The following is an 18,423-nucleotide window of genomic DNA, read 5'->3' as shown; positions in this document are numbered from 1 at the left end:
ATAAAAAAAGTTATTAGTATGTGTGTGCATGCTGGAATGTGTTGTCCCAAGACACACCTCAAAATTACTCACAATTCATAATGAGACATCCAAGTGATGCTTATACTAAAGACTGAAATTATGGTTTATCCATGATGATATAATAAGTCAAAACCTCTATAGGCATCTAGCCTCTTGAAGAATGTGTCACCACCATGTGATGAATCTTTGTAGCACAACATTGCATTCTTTGTAGCATTCACTAGCATGCTGATGATGCTATGCTCTTCCTTACCTGAGCTTACCTTAAGTCCTATCCCAACAGTCATGCCACCCATGCCCAACCCCTGGCTCCTCACCACCCTTCTGTAGGCCCCATAACTCACCAGCTCCTGCTCCAAGGAGCTCTTTTCCTGCTGAACAGAGGTCAGGCTGTGCTGCACAGAGAGAAGCTTCTGCTGCTGTCCTTCCAACTCAGAGCTTAACTCGTTGAACTATAGCACAGGCCAGATGGTGACACCATGCATGGACATGGAGGACATTTTGAAGAAAACAAAATGACAATAAGTAAACAAAATAAATATGGAGGAAAGGGTAATAATGAATAAAAATAAATTCAAGTAAGGAATTTGATGAAAGGGATAAGCTATAACAGATAGTATCATACAGATGTATTCCATGATCAATTGGCAAATGTGTTAGTTATAACATATGGGATTGGATATAAATTTGGAGATTGAAATGGTGATTGACAATGGGAAGATGGATGTAGGCCCACCTTGACGCCCTGTGAGCGGGCCTGGCTCTGGGCCTCCTCCAGCTGGGTCCTCAGACTCTGGAGCTCAAATAAGCTCCAGAGCCTGAGGCCCTGAATTTCCTGGGAATTCAGGGCCTCCATAGCTGCCATAGCTGCCACCTGCTCTTGGGCCTCTCTGGCTCTGTCCTGGACCTGCTGGACTAACTTTGCTTCGTTGTCTTCCAGCTCCTTTACCTTCATCTCAGCAGCATGCAGTTTGCCCAGCACATCCTCCATCTCCACCAGGTGCTGCTCCTCAGCACTCTCCACACTGGTCCGCAGAGACTCATCCAGATGCTCCTTCTCTTCTGACACAATCAGCAGCTGTGATTTTAGCTCCTCTGTCTCCTGTGCCAAGACTGCAGCCCCTGCCCTGTGCCTGGCCCCTGCCTCCTCCAGCGCTAACTTGTGGTCCACCTTCAGCCTCTCCAAGGCACTCTTGGTCTCTACTAGCTCTGTCGCCTGGGCACCTTCCCCTTTGCTGAAGGACACCTTCAACCCCTCCATTGCTTGTTGGTGAGAGGCAATGGCAGATTCCAGCTTAGAGCGCCACAACTCTATGATGTCTGCATTTTCCTTCTCACCTTGGCTCAGGCGCATTCGCAACTGCTCGTTGTCACCGGAGAGCCTCCCGGATGAAGCCTGAAGCTGGGCCAGTGCTTCACGGTGGGCTTTCTCTTCAGCCCCCATCCTCTCCTTTAGCTCAGTCAGCTCACCCTGTTGATTGGCTTCCTGAGAGGCCAGCTGAGCTCTTAGTGTGATCACCTCCTCAAGAAGAGGTGAGGCAGTGGAGTCAGCACCCTCAGAGACCTGTTGGGACTCCAGACGCAGCCGCAAGTCGGCCACTTCCCTTGTCCGCAGAGAGAGGTCCCTCTCCAGCTCCATGATGCGGGACTTCTCGGACACCGTGGCAACCTATAGGACAGGACAACTCTGGCTCAAAAAGAGTGTGTTCTGTATACACTTGCAAGACAAGGTAACTGCTGAATATCCCTGGCATCGCGCAAGTCTTTGAGGAAGGGTCTGTATTGAGTTTAAATAGGGCCCTATACAAACACGTGGCAGAGAGGTCCATCATAGCAGTAGTATAAGTACATCAAATGACACTCTAATCCCACATTTGTAATATAGGATGCCTGTTCCTAATGTATTGCGCTGCCCTCTAGTGGATATAGTTTGGTGGTACCATATCAGTTCTCACACAGCACACCTCTGGTGTTTTGAACTTCACCCCCCAGGAGCTGCAGTGTCTCCTGGTTTTCATACTTCGAATTAGATCTGGAAACCCAGACGTGTACACTCTCAGTGATTCATTACATCAATTGAAAAAAGAAAACCAGCAGAGACTGTGGCCCTTAAGGATTGCAGTTGAATGCCCTTACCATATTGGTTGTGATACACCTAAGGGAGGAACACATTGGCTAGGAATAGGAGCAGGAGAAAGACTGGCAAGAGATGGGGAACCCCAGATAAGCAGGCTGGGAGGGTCAGGTGTCTGACACACAGGATAACTGGGAACAAGGGGGGGTTGGGGATAGGGAAACTGACTGGCTACTCAGCAGCACCAGCATCAGGGCTTAAAGTGGGGAAAAATGCTGCGCCTGAAACTTTTTCTTGGGGAGGGGGGTCACAGTTTGAGATATTGGGAGAGCGGGTACAGAAGACAGCTTCTTGTCTCAATGTTTAAATGCATTAATACTATTTTATAGTCAATACAAAATATATGTCTCAATGTTAAAATGCATTAATACTGTTTTATACTCAATACAAAATAAACGTAATGCTTTGTACTACTAACATACATACACCTAGACTAGAGACTGTCATCATTCTCTCCTAGTGGGAGATCTTACCTCACAGATGAGGACAGTGGGTGAGTCTTGGTCTGGTTGACCGAGGTCTGGGTTTCCCACAGGGTGGGTCAGGACACACGCCTGAGTCACTGGCAGATCCTCCACGCCGTCCACGGTCAGGACTAGTAATATCAAACATGATTATGTTTATTGGTAGGGTTTCTAGAATGTTCTACAGGCTATATAGGTGGTTCACAACAACACACAAGTGTTGTAATCATTTCTGGGGCCTCATTTATAGAACGTGCTTAGATCAAATGTTGATCTTACCCGTGTCGTACGTAGAAAACCACGTCAACGTAGTGATTTATACAATTTCAACGTGAGTCAATTTGACCGTGGAAACGATCGTAGCTCGACGTCGAGTATTCAACTTGCTTACGCACATTACCTACTGGTTATGCGGAGTTATTACAGGCATGTGAGCCGCACTGCCTATACTAGTGTAATTCATGCAAGTGGCTCGTAATAAAATTAACGATGTTGTTATCAGCCGAGAAAATGAGTTTAATTCAAGATTTAAAGGGAACTGATGTTTATGATTGTATTTCAGTCTTTCTTTATATCCCTCCGGAGCTGTCTCCCCTTCAACATGCCTAGTGCGTTCCACAACGGACCTTGCCCGGCCACGCGCTCAATTATACTGGATTTACCCGGTGTCTGGGAGTGAGCAGCCATATAAGAATAAGACCATTATATTATTACAGTATAAGCAGCACTCGATAAAAACAGTCAAAATCGCCCCCCCCCCCCCCCCTTTCCATACTTTATGTCATTTGATCAATGAACGTGGTATTACTGCTATTTCAAGGTGCGAGGGGGCACGGCACGGGCACGCACACATGCAATGACATTTTTACCAAGTTACTGACACTGAAGTCACTGATGCTGTGGGGATGCTAAAATTGTCCTCTTATGATCAAATCCACCACCTCCCCTGATTTTCTTTTACAACTTGAGTAGAGTATTTAATGCCTGGTTAGTTGTCATGATCAAACGTTACAAATGCAACTTACAGAGAAGCCACCCTTCTCTGCCCTCTCCCGCTTCCAGACGAACGGCTACCCTATATTATATTATATTATAGCACTGTCTTAATTCAGCCGCTTTTTTTTTTCTTTTCTTTTTTTCCTAGCACCAGGGGAGCCCCCCCTCCCAAATGTCGTTGTTTGGTACCTGTACTATATTAATGACAATAAAGACCATTCATTCATTCTGTGGTAACCTAACTAATGAATAATGGGAATGCCATTCATTCATTCATTCATAGAAAACCGACAAGGGTTGCGTTCGTAAAGTCGTTCTGATAGCGCCGGAGCGCACACTGGGTTCAACGTCCATAAAGGGACCGAGTAATTAGATTGGACGAGAGGCATTCCCATGAGTGCTGGTCAGATTTCCAGAGCGTGTTTACGAACGCACCCGAGAGCAGCGAGCTAACGTACCGTAGCTATGGTAACACAGAGGACATGGCTAGCCAGCTAACGTTAAGACGTGGATGTTGTAACGTTAACTAACTACAGATACCTGAGACCAATACCAATTAGAACAAATAACTGACATTTGAAAAATAACTGACATCTGAAAAATAACTGACATTTGAAAAACAACTGATATTTCCGCTGTTTCGCCTTGGTGGGGAGTCTAAAGATAGCCTCTCTCTTAACAACACGACCGCCTGATATGTATAATCAAATGTGATATGTAATGTAGATATGATTGATAACCTGCAGTGTACATATCTACTTTTCCCTTCTTGTTTTTAGTTTTTTTTTTCCTAGCACCAGGGGAGCCACCCCTCCTAAATTTCGTTGTTTGGTACCTGTACTGTAGCAATGACAAATAAAGTCCATTCATTCATTCATTCATTCATAATTGAGCCGCTATCACAGGGCGTTAATACAAACCTCACCTGCGTTCATTTTACCTGCGTTGGTATTTATAGAAGGAAGCACGCAACTTTAAACCATCTCAGCCCGTTTTATAAATAATGCTCACGTCCGTTTAGAAAAATGTGCTTGAAAGTCAAAGATGAGATGACGTTCAAGTACTTTTTTATTTATTTTTATTTATAAATGAGGCCCCCTGAACTATTATAGTGGGTTGATGTTATGTACTGTAACGTGATTTGTAAAATTCGAGCCATGCTTGCCGTAGCTAAATTACCATCCAACTTTGTCCACTCGGTGGACTAGAAGGAATAATGACATTGACATTTCGTGAGCTTAGAATGATAAGGTTCTATCTCCGTTTAGGGCAGTTCAGAGATAACTGTAACCTACCTTCCTCCTCAGTGATAATAACAGGGGCCTCTTCAGAGCCCCAGGTTTTTATAGATGTAGTAACCAGCAGCGGCTGCCAGGCCAGCCACACAGACACATTTGCGTCCTCCCAGCTGGTTTAGAACACAACTCATCTTTTAATTAATCGTCTCTCTCTCTTGTTAGCTATACTTCTTACATCTCCTACTGAAATGAAAGACTGTCTGAAACTGCGTTCCTCTGTTTTTACTATAGAATCATATGACATCACTGAAATGTCACCTATTATGATGTCACAATGTACAGATCACAAGTGTTTGACAGCTCTCTCTCTAAGAGAAACTAAATCCTACATCTGTGGGGGTCGCTAATAATACATTACCACAACCATTATTTGATCAAAAATGTAAATGTAATGAGTATTATTTATATTTATTTATATGAGAAATATTCTAAAATAAACACGTTTTCCAAAAGAACTACACGCACCAGCATTAATCTCCTGTGAATGACAGTATGCCTTTGACTGCCTTCACTTTACCACCAAGACACTATGGGGCGCAGTAGAATATTGTGCAACAGCAGAATATGATCGTTGAGAGCTTGCGAACGTGAAAACACGATTATTGAGGAGAAAACATTCCGTAGCTAAGCACGTACGCAAGTTGAAATCATCTCTGTAAGACGTTCAGTTTCTTGATCCGCCATCTGTATGTGCAATATATTATCCTCGTCCATATAAAAAGAAGGACTATCACACTCACATGTTCATATTATTGGTTTATTTACCAAAATCTTCACAGCACCAGCAAACTCCTCAATACTGTGGTATCCATCAACTTGTCTGAAACAACATTCGCGCCAAAACGGATATTTATACATAAACGTCACGTGATATATATATATATATATATATATATATACATAAACGTCACGTGTTACACATGTCACATGTACAGATAACAATATAACCTTCACAATAAATGTGCACAAGGCACTACAACACAAATATGTACCATGAATGTACACTCATCCTAACACATGAGAACACACATCCCAACACCCCCACTTGTTCTCATCATCTCAAGCCGAAAATGATGATACCCATATTAGTTTCCAAAGAAAAAACTCTTGAATTTTCTGAACTTAAACTTAACTACTGGCTTTGTAAGTGTATCTGCAGCCATGTGTTCTGATGGACAGTAAACAATATCACAGCTTGACAAACTAAACGAAACAGTTGGATAGCGATAATACGATAGCTTTAAATACTGTAGACTCTATTATCCATGCCGTTTAATAGTTGAGTTAGATACATGCTTTCCTGAGTAGTGGTGGCTAGACTGACGTATTCAGCCTCACATGTCGAGAGTGCTACAGTGGGTTGTTTCTTTGACTTCCAAGATATGGCAGGGCCTTGTTTTGTCAGGCTAAAACAGTACCCTGTAGTACTACGTCTATCTTCCACAGAAGATGCCCAATCAGAATCACTATAAGCTATAAGACTTAAGTCTTCATCAGATTTCTTAAAGCACAACTCATAGTCACTTGTCCCTTTTAGGTATCTCAAAACATGTTTAGCAGCTACTAGGTTCTCTGCTTTTGGGTTTGCCAGTGTTTGTGATAGTTTACTAACTATCCAGCTAATATCTGGTCAGGTACAAGTCATAGCATCAAACTGCCTATAATCTTTACTGGTGTCACTCTCCTCGTTTCGGTCACCTTCCACTTTTAGTTCACATGGTGTATATCTAGGTTTACAGTTTGACATTCCAAATCTATCAAGCATTTTTTTGGATGTATGTTTTCTGATTCATTTTGATTTCCTCTCCCTTTTGCTCAAACTGAATGCCCAGGAAAGATGATATTTTTCCCAGATCCTTCATATTAAACTGGGCTTTCATGTTTTCTAAAACTCTTAAATGTCACATTTCTTAATCATTTGAACACTGTATCACACTCACCCCACAATGCTTATCAAATCGAGCAAACAACATATCAAATAAGCTAAATCCAAAAAAGAAACTGTCATACAATAGCAATATAATAAATGACACTTCTAAGTGATTTTCCTCTACGTGTCTTTAGGCATATTCCACCTAGCATACTTAATGAAAATGCAATGAGTCATTATGGAGGAATACCACATGGGAAGAGCCACACAGAACAGCGTCATGAACAGTGCTAACAGAAGGACACCAGTCCCTGCAGCCCCCCAAAGGCAACTCTCTGTTGGTGCAACTTAAAACAAGAACAATTGGTTCAAGACATTTTTGGAGAAAGAATAAAAAAATAATCATCACAACCCAAAAATCCTACAAATAACAACCAAACTTAAAATTAAACACAGTACATCATACACAATACAAGACAAAAAAGAAAAAAACTTCCAACGACCGACGCCTTCTTGATTCTTGCATCTTCAGTGTCAGAGGTTACTAGCACTTGACCTCAGTTGGAGAATTTGCTTGCTCTTCAATCTCTTCCTAATCGGTCGTCGTCTGTCAGTGTCATTGAGGTTCAGGCAGTCGTCTGGTCTCCTTCTATGCTGGACATGGTCTGGGGAGTGGCCCCTAGCACCATCCGAAACATGATGCAGGCACTCACCAGCATCCTCACCAGTACAGGTGTCCACACTTTGGACACTCCCTGGTTGGACCTCCAGACTGTCAGCACTCTCTGTTTTGTTGGTTTCTGGTTCCTTGGCATCTGGACAGCTATCTACTGCCTTCTTGGTTCCAGGTATTGCTGTCATTGCTGGTATTGCAACTGACAATTTTACTGGCATTGTCACTGGCAACGCAATCGGCTCTGGCAACACCTCAGCATCTCGTCGTAGCTCCTCCTTCTCCGGTTCTCTGTTGGCCTGGTACCAACAAGTTGTTCCTCTCCCTGGCAATCCTGGCGGGCCTGATAACCCTCTCTGGTGGCCCTGGTTCATCACCCAAGCATCTGGCTCGATTTTGCGTAGCACGCTGTCTCTGGATTCTGGTAAAGCGGCTTCCACTCTGAAATATATATCACATTCTTGCCGTGGCAAAAATCAAGTGTAGCTGCAGTGATACAGGGCCACCACTGGTCTGTCTGAGGAGACAGATAACAAAAACTGCAATAGAATTTAATGTCTAGTCAAAACAACATCATAATATCAAAATAGGAAACGGTAGAACATTTTCATGTGATTTGAAATCATAAACAAATGTGTCATGTTTGATGATGTCAAAATATACTTACTGAAAATAATCATCTCAAAACAAGAAACAGGATTAATGTTAATGAGTTAGTGGGAGTTAGTGGTTTGTTTAGCAATCAAATATAGTCTCTTATGAGCCTCTGATACGACAGGCCACATGGATCTTTTTTCAAATATATATGTTTTTTGACAATACATCATGGTCTGAACAATGCATGAATATCAAACAGATCTATATAATTTTGGACAGGTTTATGCAAAAAATGATCAGTTTTCCCAGAGTTTACACATAAACCCACCTTTTGGAGAATAGAAATAACTCTCAGGGTGGACTTTACTTCTATATCGGAGGGTTCACAAACCTCAGGTCAAAATGTGTAGTAAGGAAAAAAAGAAACTGTCATTTCTTTCTGTACAAGAAAGCAACTCCCCATGACTTGGGTTAGAAAATATAAAACCTTGCCTAATGCAAAGAAAATTGTTTTTAAAATAGAAAACAGAAACTCAAAAACCGCTAGGGTCTCTTTTCACAACAAGAAAATCCAAACAACTCAACAATTTTCTTAAAAGTGCCGGAAAACAAGACATTCTTAAACCATCAAGATATACATAAACTGGACCTGTACATGGAGAAACAAAAATGATAGACTATTTCCTATTTCTAAAATCCTATTCCTCTGGTCTTGGTTCACTGGGGGCTTCATTTCCTTATTGGCACAACATCCTGCCTAATCTGTGTATCTACCCCCCTTCTCAGCACCCATTGCTCAACTGGGATAGGGATATGCCCAGACACCACAGGTATACTCATTCTAAGGTTGTTTCTCAAACAGACCCCCCATCGACCTATGACATGGTCAATCTGTTCCATTAACAGCTATAATGCCTATCACATATAAAAAGAACAAAATCAAGTTAACAATACAATTTCTAAAAATATCCGGGGAGATAGCTGCTCTCTGGTGGAACCACGTTACCCACTAACAGAGATAACCGCGCAAACTATCAATAGTAGCAATCCCTGGTATCTTCTAAGATTGCATTTCCTTAACCGTCAAAAGTTATCAACTGATTAGAAACGGGAGTTCAAAACTTTTGGCAAAAACTCAATGAAACTCTGTATTGTTATATATGGAAAAAACTCCAGAGCTCTGAATGGGCTCGATTGATTTAATGAGAACCTAAACAAAACAACCTAGGATTCTCTATGACAGGGGTGGCCAACCAGTCGGAGACTAAGAGCCACAAAAAATTGTTGGGGTACCAGAAAGAGCCACATCATACATGCGGGCTCACAAAAGCGCTCATTCACACACACACGCAATACATTTCCAATAGGCTATGAGACCAGTGGTGTCATTTCAGCAAAGACCACGGTATGGCAAGGTCTGAGTGGGGGGGTTGAAGGGGGGTTCCCCACCTCGGTGGATTTTTTTTCAAAACAGTTGTGCAATAGTCAATTTTGGTGAGTTGTTTCTATACAATTTACTTATATGACATTAAGGTGATGAATAAAGGAGACAACTACAGTATGCAGCTAGTAGCCTACATCTTTCCTAGCAGGCAGACTGGTTCAATCTCCTTAGAAACAAAACATAACAGATTTAGCTATTCTCAACTCTAAACGAACTGCACTGTTAAAACGCTAGATTAGACCTCACCTGTGTCCCTGTCACCTGTTTAGACCTCACTTGTGTCCCTGTCCCTGTCTCTGCTGCCCTTTGACCAAAAGAGGTCTTTATGTCCATTTTCCTTTTTTCCCCAGGCATATTTGTTTTACCAGCTCAACTAGTAAAAGTGAGACGATTGATAATATCAAAAACATGCTTGCACACACATATAACTTACTCACACACAAGTCAGTGTTACTGGCCCCAATTTGGTACAATTATTACTGAAATTATTGAGAATAGAGACATTGTTGACATACGTAAACTAGCTCTTGTAATCTTTAATGTTCGCTAACTAGCGAACTCACTAAAATAACATTAGAACATGTTTGTACTGACAGAACATGACATGAACTTGTTCATTAATATGTTACATTTGAACCAACATTATGTAAATGGCATTTATACGGTTTGTTTAACCCACCTGAATGAACGAGAATCGTGGACAAGGTTTTAACATGAACGTTACTCATGGCTTGTTTATTGAGGAACCGATGTCCCGCTCCACCAGTGTTGCCAGATAGGCCTACTTTTGGTCACTCTGGACGGGTGGATTCGGCAGCTTTTAGACTGGTTGGGCTTGAAATTGTCAAATCCCGTCTGGCAACCCTGCGCTCCACTACAGCGCCTGGCTGGTGGGGTGAGATGGAGCCGGGAGGATTTGAGTTACCGTTGTGTGTAGTGGATACAATCACCAACATGACTAAACGTGTTTCAGATTTTAAAAAATGTTAAGCCAGGTATGGCGAGTGCCATGAATTGCCATTCCAAAACGACGCCTATTGAGACACAGAGAGCGAACCACGCACTTTTAATGAATGGATTAAAGAGCCGCACAGAGACAGGCAAAGAGCCACATGCGGCTCGCGAGCCGCGGGTTGGCCACCCCTGCTCTATGATGATTAAGTGGCACTTTTGTTCCCCACTGTTCCAATCGTTTACAGGTAAACAATCCCAATTTATCTCATTCTTTGCTTTCTTTCCTACAGGTGTTTTCTCAAAAGTGTCCAATTGTTATTCTAATCTCATTTAACATGCTAACGCTCAGTGTCCCACATAGCAGGAAAAGATGAATACTTAGACCATAGCCCAATATGTTCAACAGCAGAAAAACCAAGCCTGCAAACTGTGACACTTTAAATAACGTGAAAAAATACTTTTGTGCAATATGACAACCCTAGTTGACTATCTGTGCAGTATAGTACAGTGGATTGTGTACATAGCCTTTATTTATGTAAACCAGCTCCTTACCTTCTTGTGATTTTATTATTTTTCTAAAAGTGTTTTTTTCCCCTTTCCTAACACCAGGGGAGCCACCCCTCCTAAATTTCGTTGTTTGGTACCTGTACTGTAGCAATGACAATAAAGTCCATTCATTCATTCATTCATTCATTCATTCATTCATTCATTCATTCATTCATTCATTCATTCAAACCCCATTTGTCTGCCATAGATCAACCTAGGATACCCTGGTTTGGCCCTCTCTGTAAACCAGTAAACAGCAACTGCCTCGGATCCTAGCTGATTTCACCCCTCTGTAAACCAGCCAAACAGCATTGTCACCACAATCAAATGGAACTAGTTACCCACTGTTCACGATCGCTTAGACACCATGGAGACACTTGTTAACCATGATCAGAAAGATACACCTATATATATATATATAATATACACAAAAAGAGCAGTCTTATGATTTCGCCAGGTGCAATTATAGCCACGATAACATGTAAATCGTCTAAAAACGTCACACGCTATGCATCACAAAGTACACCCGGAAACAAAAAAAAACCCAATCAGGTATCTGTCTCTGTTTAAAAACAGTTCCGTATACAAATGAAAATCGACAGGCTTACCGTTGTTCGTGTAGTATGTAGACAGCGTGCTCAGGTCCTGATCATCCGACTCTCAGCCAATCAAAAAAATAGAGGGGACCTCTTACCCGCTTCACTTGCTAGGTGAAACGCGAGAGCCTTGTTCTTCCCCAACTTTTCATAATTGCTTACAACAGGAAATCAGTTTCTATAGCTTGCTCTAGACCAGGGGTGCCCAATACGTCGATTATGAAAGGTAGTAAGGTAGTATGGGTAGATCCAGTGGCGTACCGCAAAATCCCGAGGCCCACACGCAAGGTGGCGGCGGGGGCCCTTTCGCAACGGAGGTTAACTCAAACGGATGTAGCGGTACATTTATTTTAAGGCTGCATAAAGCCTACAGCATAGACCCTATGGTTGGCCTGGACAGCTATCAGCTACAGCGCGCTGGCCGTTTGCTCAGAATCATTCTGACACCGTATGTGTGACTGTGTGTGTGACATGTCCATACACAAACGGCAACAAGAACAGACCGACGTCTAATCTAATTTGATTCATAGATTAATACATATCTCTAATAATAGACCATTCTTACCTTTAACAATGACCAACACGTCCTCTCCTCCTGGCATTCGTCTGTGCGAAGTCCTTCACTATGTAACATAGTATGTTTGTTAAATCCATTTGACGTGCACGCTGGCTTTCAATGCTGAGAATCGCTAGTCTGGAGAGTCTGTCCTGGGACATGGTGCTTCTCAGATAGCTTTTGATAATTTTCAGTCGTCGGCGGCGTATCAAATGACAAAGCTAAACGTTTAATGAAGGACATGAACGATTGTCAACAACACACTCAAGCAGTAACTGAATAAACAACTCGGGTACCACGCACTTAACTGTCCGTGCGGAACAATACTCCCAACCCACCGTGGGTGAATTATGTCAACCCACCACAGTATCCAATGTTAGGGGGCCCCCTAGAGGCTGGGGGCCCCCCCGCGGTGCGTCGCTTGCGGGCCCATCCCCTACGCCACTGGGTAGATCGCATGGCATTGAACAACCCCCCCCCCCAAAAAAAAGTTCGCCTATCATCCATCCTCACTATGGCTTTTGCCACTTGATTGACGTACAGGTAAGCCAGTCTGCGATCTGATCTTTTCACCTAACACACGGTTCACCACGCATGCGCAGTCAACAGCGCCAACTACAAAATACAAAATACCGGCGAGACTAATTAAATAGTTAGCCTTCCAATTTCTACTATTTACTATTTAGTACTAAAGAAAGGGTATACAAATGAGTGTATGGACCAAGTAAGAAACCAATAACGTACAACTTCCATCCAGAATGGGAGGACTTTTTTTACACGATGTGATATTGGAAGTGCGTCTGTCTGATCTGCAAATCTACGATGGCTATTTCGAAGAAGGGAAATGTGGCAAAAGAGCGAAAACTTACGGCTGTAACGATAGCTTCTTATCGCGTCAGTCACGTTCTTGTTAAACACAAGAAGTCATTCAAAGACGGCGAAATTGTGAAAAAAGCGTTTCTCAAGGCTGCAGATTGCCTTTTCGATGACAGATCCACAATGGCTGATGACATCTTGCAACCAGCTCCTACAGCCCTGACTACTAGAAACTAGCTGCCTCCTCCCAGTGCCAGGTCTCCCACTAAGGTAGAGAAATGCATTTATTTCCTCCTTTCAAACTAGGGAATTACCTGTTTTGTATCTGGTTTACTTTTATGTTTGTTGGATCAGTAGTTGGCTATGGTACTGCAGACTGGCTGTCAGTGTGTGAGTGAGAGAAATTTAGGTGTGCGTGTGTGTGTGTGTGTGTGTGTGTGTGTGTGTGTGTGTGTGTGTGTGTGTGTGTGTGTGTGTGTGTAAGAGAGAGTGAGAGAGAGGGAGGGTTTGTGCTATGGCTCCCTATGCAGACTGGCAAATGTGTGTGTGTGTTTGTGTGTGTGTTTGTGTGTGTGTGAATGTGTGTGTGTGTCTGTGTGTGTGTGTGTGTGTGTGTGTGTGTGTGTGTGTGTGTGTGTGAGTGAGAATAGCAAAGAGGGAGGGTTTGTGATGGTCTTCTCCTGTGTGGCTGTGTGACAGAGAGAGAGAAAGTGTATTGTGAGTTTACTATGCAGGCTGGGAACTGTGTGTGTGTGTGTGTGTGTGTGTGTGTGTGTGTGTGTGTGTGTGTGTGTGTGTTTGTAGTACGTGCGTGCGTGTACGTTTGCGATGTTGAAACTAGACTGGTAGATCTTGGCAGACTGGCTACTTGAAAAGTAGATCTTGGTTCAAAAAAGTGTGGGCACCCCTGCTCTAGACATTCAATGTCCTGTTGTGAAGTTTGAACCTTAAATGTAGAAAAAATTCTTATTACATATAATAATTTTCTCTCACACAATGGCACCAAAAAATAACTTGTTGTCATTTACTGGTTGCATTAGCCATTTTCATTCCTGTGGTTGATGTCACGAGCTGCCACAGTGTCTTGTGCAATGGCTTGTTTCCACTTCCTGCGAGCAGTGTTTGATGACAGCCCAGTAAAGTAGAACCTCTGGGGACCTTTACCTACAGCACAGCAGACGTAGAACAATGGCCTTTAAATTGTCCAGTTAACCATTTTGGTGTTCTTGAACTCATGGGAAAGTTCAGGCCTCTAATGATATGCAGACCTTAAAGTTATTTTCTTCAGAACATCTGACATGTTTTGATATGTAGGTTTCTTTGATGTCTCTCTAAGCCTGGGGACGTGTCGAGGAGAGTGTGTCACCCTAATTCAGCCACTCTAGAGACAAATGGTACCTCTTGGTGGATCTTGTTCATTCACACTTCCTGTTACAACTGAAACTGCACATACATGTTTTTGTAACATTTTCTTAATTCTGAGAGTTTGTCATAATTCAGCTTCTATATAGTCACTGCTAAAGAACCTGAGTGTGAAACCTGCTATATAGGTGTACTGGAGATCAACATAACGGATATGGGAGGATTCATTGTATCCTCTGTAGAGAGTTGTGGTTTTTGTCACTCGCTGAGGTGGTTAGATATCCGAGGGGCGTCTTTTCCATGCCTTGAGACAGAGTGTGTGTGTATGCATGCATGCTTACTTAGCAAGTGTAAGTGGGTGAGAGACATACAGGTTAGCTCTGGGCTCTTGGTTAGAGTGTGTATTCAGCATGCTGTCAGAACAGGGCCTGGGTCCTCTTCTGACCATCCTTACACTCTCTACCACACTTGCAGGTGAGTCACTTTGGTTTATTGTTTGGATTCTGGTCAGTTTATTGTTGTATCTACAGTGTTACTTCAGTGATGAAGCAGTACATTTGGTTAAGTGTTAACAATGCAGTCATTGTTATTGAGTGATTATTCTGGTTCTATTCAGTGGTTTAGTTATCTCTATTGACTCACTGTATATGGCTGTCAACCCTGTCAACATCAAGTCATCAAAATGATCGTTTTAACAATGAAGTTTGAAGCTTAACAATGAAACAAGCTTATATTTTGGGTTTTGATGGGGTACGACAGTTGAACAAAGCTCATAAGTTATATTCTGAATCAATAGCTATACTGTTCATAATTAATTTAATGAACATCCCAAAATGGATGTACCAATCCTAGACTGCCCCTTTAATCTGAAACATACATGTTTAACCCCTTCCTAATGTACTGTTGCTAGTTTTACTATGGGCTGCATTTAAGATGGTCACATATGATGTGGTGTGAAGTGGAAACACATTTTAAGTTAACATCAGAATAGTGGACATGCAAGTCAAGCCTTGCATATATCTTTAAGCTTATTCTTTTGCATACGTTTTGGCTAAAATTCCTATTTTGCTATGCAGGTGCTGTGGAGATCATCAAGGCCATTAAAGGAGCTTATGTTGAGCTACCCTGTCCCTCGCCTTTTCATTTTAGTGACACAGTTGTTTTTACATGGAGAAAAAATGGAAGGAAGGACATTCTTTGCAGTTATCAGGTGACAGAAAACATCAGTAAAGTCACACAGTGTGAACCACAATACAACGTAACAAGACAACCTGCCAAGATGTATATCACAGAATCAAATAGTGCTGACTCTGATCTATACAACTGCTCAATAGTAAGATTCATACCTCCACCAACCATTGAGACATTCTATGGAGTGAAGTTTCGAGGTAAAGGTAAAAACACTCCTAATCCTTAATCCTCATCATCAGTGTCTTTGAATGAACATATTAAGCCAAACCTGTCTATTTATGGCACCACATATTTATAGCATTACAAGTTAGATGTGAACAGGAATGAGATTATGAGTATGAGTATACAATGGTGAATCTTCTCCTCTGTAGTGGCCCCAGGTGTGGTGGTGGAGAGGCAGGACAGCAGTGATCCTGAGTGCGTCCAGCTGCTCTGCACTCTGCTGGGCCTCCCTCCCCAGCAGGTCAACTTCACCTGGAGCCGACAGGGTCAGGGGTCACCTGAGGTCTTATTTGCTGATCACAGCATCTCCAAGCTGAACAGCTCCCTGATCCTGTGCAGCCCACAGTGGAGTGAGGAAGACACCATCTCCTGCAGTGTTAGCCTCTCAGCCAATCACAGCAGCTTCAGTGAGGTCATCAGATTCCCCTCCTTTAGAGGTGGGTGACACTAAAAATACAATACAATAGAAAAGCTTTATTTTTGAAAAATGTAATACATTTTATTGGGAGAAAATAATGGTAAAACTGTAAAACAGACAACCCTTTATACAGCCAGATCTTTTCCATGATAATCTTAGAATCGCAGACATGTGACCTCAGTGATCTTGTTTTAGGGGGTGTCCATAGCACCAACTACCAACAACTCCTTATCTTAATCTGTGTGAGTGTGTCTGTTGGGATTGTGGTCATCGCAGCTGTCATCATCGGTATTTGCAAATGTAAGTGTTGAAGTTGAATGTATTAGCCAACCACTGTCAATGTAAAGCAGCTCAGATTATTGACTCGTTGTGAGTGAACTGGTGCATCTTCTGGTCTTGAACAGTTGAACAGCTTACACCAGACTAGTTGAACAGCTTACACCAGACTAGTTGAACAGTATACACCAGACTAGTTGAACAGTATACACCAGACTAGTTGAACAGTATAGGGTTAGGGTTAGGGTTATTACTGGTAATGTGGATTCAACTGGGAAATTACTGGGAAATTAGCTTTGTTGCTTGGATTCACTTTAACTTCCGGAATTAAGAAAACAGAAGTTGTCTCATGCTTTTGCACACCTAAAGTGTGTAGGAGAAGTCAGACTTCATACAGTAGAAGAACGAGACTCCCACACACTGTCTTTGCTTGCAAATGAACAATTTATGAGCGAAATATTTCTGTCACCTCATGCCCGAGGAAGGTATTTGACCAAAACATTTAAAGCACTTAAACACTAAAGTGTTCTAAATTGTTCACTTGCAGGCAGAGACAGAGAGTGGGAGATTCTTTTTTTCTACTTTAAAAAGGAAATGACTACCATCCTGCCAACATTGCTCTTTACACCGGCCTACTATCTGATGTTCATGTCCTTGCTGAAACCTATTTATGGCACATAACCACAAGCTGCCACAGCTACCATTTTAGAACCTTTATTTTCCTTTACATGAAAACTCTAATTTGAGGAGCCATTGATGCCATTCACTTGAAAATTAAAATGAAAATAAAGCATGATATACTGACAGCTGTATATGACAGACATACAGAGACTGTAGTCATTCTCAGATCAGGTTTTACACTTAAAGACCGTGGTCTGCATGCAACAACCATAGAGACCATGTTCCTCTAAACATTTACTCTAGGTAACTACTACATGTACTGACTACATGTCAACATTATCAATCAACACTATGGCATGCATCCAAATCTTCAGGGCATGTTAAATTGGGTGTCAAATTAAAGCAAACAGTCTGTCTTCCATCATAAAAATAGGGATAAGCAAAGGCTTGACTTCTGGTCAAACATAAACAGAAAAACATAAACAAATCTTTAAAGATGTTTAGACAAACATCAAACTTCATTAATGATCAATTATTAACGCCGGTCAACTAATGTCAACACTTGTTTCATTTTTCAGAAATGGTTTAGCTTGTAAGATTAAGAATAACTCTTCAGTCTCTGGTTATCAAACACCTACAGAAAGAGCAAGTGAGGATAATGACAGTTAACACAAGTAAGAATTATAGGAATAGTAGACTTTTACCTATATTCATTTAGGTGATTAAAACTGGTCATTATGTTACCAAATCAGTGACAGAATGACCAAATTAAATTGGTAACAGAATGACCAAAACCACATTGGCTACATTCACATGATTGTAGAACTTAAACGTTTTCTTGGGGTGTCCCTGTGGGATAACCCTCTATAACCCTGTAGGATTCAGAATGATTGTAGGTTCTACATAGAAGGACACAGGGAAGGCTGACAGTAGAATGATTGTAGGTTCTACATAGAAGGACACAGGGAAGGCTGACAGTAGAATGATTGTAGGTTCTACATAGAAGGACACAGGCAAAGCTGACAGGAGCAGTTTACTACCCCTGCATCAACATCCTCATCTCAGACCTCATTGTTGTTCATTGAATTTCCCTTTTAAATGTTATATATACGTTGATAAAATAATATATTATTACCTTAATGAGAATGTTTATTCTCTTCTATTGTAGCCACATCATCATGTACAGAACGACATTAAAATCCAGAAATGATGCATTTCTTTAGGGTACCCATTTGGTCATTCTGTTAAAACTCAAGGTATCATATGGCTAACACCCCACTCTTCTGCAGACATAAGATCGGGTTCCATGGTCATTCTGTTACTGTGGAAATGGCCACTATCAATCTAGTCCTCTGTAAAACAAGAGAC

The sequence above is a fragment of the Nansenia antarctica genome, assembly GCF_963989245.1.
Source record: "Nansenia antarctica genome assembly, chromosome: 15".
Lineage (NCBI taxonomy): Eukaryota > Metazoa > Chordata > Actinopteri > Argentiniformes > Microstomatidae > Nansenia > Nansenia antarctica.
This window is presented reverse-complemented; position numbering follows the sequence as displayed.